The sequence below is a fragment of the Sciurus carolinensis genome, chromosome 17 (assembly GCF_902686445.1).
Source record: "Sciurus carolinensis chromosome 17, mSciCar1.2, whole genome shotgun sequence".
NCBI classification, from domain to species: Eukaryota; Metazoa; Chordata; class Mammalia; order Rodentia; family Sciuridae; genus Sciurus; species Sciurus carolinensis.
This window is the reverse complement of record NC_062229.1, coordinates 7,429,925-7,431,166: the sequence shown is the minus strand read 5'-3', so window position 1 is coordinate 7,431,166 and position 1,242 is coordinate 7,429,925. Positions and strand designations below refer to the sequence as shown.

General features: G+C 45.5%; 1 pseudogene; it reads left to right on the top strand.

Moving 5' to 3' along the window:
- On the top strand, window positions 1-938 carry LOC124969130 (olfactory receptor 7G2-like; annotated as a pseudogene).
- Window positions 939-1,242: the final 304 nt, after the last annotated feature.

Genomic DNA, 1,242 nt, shown 5'->3' with positions numbered 1-1,242 from the left:
ATGGCAACCGTAAACCAAAGAGCTGTTTCAGAATTCCTTCTCTTGGGACTGACTGATGACCCAACACTGCAGTCCCTCATCTTCAACATCTTCCTGTCCATGTACCTGATCACCATCCTGGGAAACCTGCTCATCATCTTGGCTGTCAGCTTTGACTCCCACCTCCACACCCCCATGTACTTCTTCCTCTCCAACTTGTCTTTAATGACATCTGCTTAATCACCAGCACAGTCCCCAAGATGCTGGTGAACATCCTGAGACAGGATCAGAGCATCACCTACACTGGATGCCTCTCCCAGGTCTGCTTTGTCTTAGTTTTTGGTGGTTTAGAAAATTGTCTGCTTGCAGTGATGGCCTATGACCGCTATGTGGCCATTTGTCACTCCCTGATATACACTGTCATCATGAATCCCCACCTGCGTGTCCTCCTGGTTCTACTCTCCCTGGTCATTAGTATTGTGCATGCCCTCCTCCACACTCTGATGGTGCTGAGGCTGTCCTTCTGCACAGACCTGGAGATCCCCCACTTCTTCTGTGAACTTGCTCAGATCATCAAACTGGCCTGCTCTGATATCCTTATCAATAATGTCCTGGTATACTTGGTGGCTGGTCTATTTGCTGGTGTTCCTCTCTTTGGGATCATTTTCTCTTACATTCACATTGTGTCCTCTGTCTTGAGAATGCCCTCATCAGAAGGAAAGCATAAAGCCTTTTCCACCTGTGGGTCTCACCTGTCTGTTGTCTCCCTGTTCTATGGGACAGGATTTGGGGTGTACATTAGCTCTGTAGTGACTGACTCCTCCAGGAAGACTGCAGTGGCTTCAGTGATGTACTCTGTGGTCACTCAGATGCTGAACCCCTTTATCTACAGCCTGAGGAACAGCGATATGAAGGGAGCCCTGAGGAAGCTCATCAGTAGGACAGCTTCTCCACCATGATGTGTTGTCATTTTCTTTGGACTTGTGTTTCTAGAGTACATTTAAAAAAAACAGGATTCTTGGAGAATCAAAATGCCTGATCACTTTGTCCCCACATTTTTCTAAATGAGTATAGAACGTAATGACCAGATCCTTTGAACTTGGATAGAATCTTGCCATTGCTTCATGCTAACTATGTTAAGAGACATGATATCAAGTCTTTTAACACAGTACTTTTCCTCACAGAATCAGGGTCTGAAGCTGGGTTCTGATTTTAGAATGTATTTTGTGGTGCATCTCAGAATAAAGTAAATTGGAAGGCAGA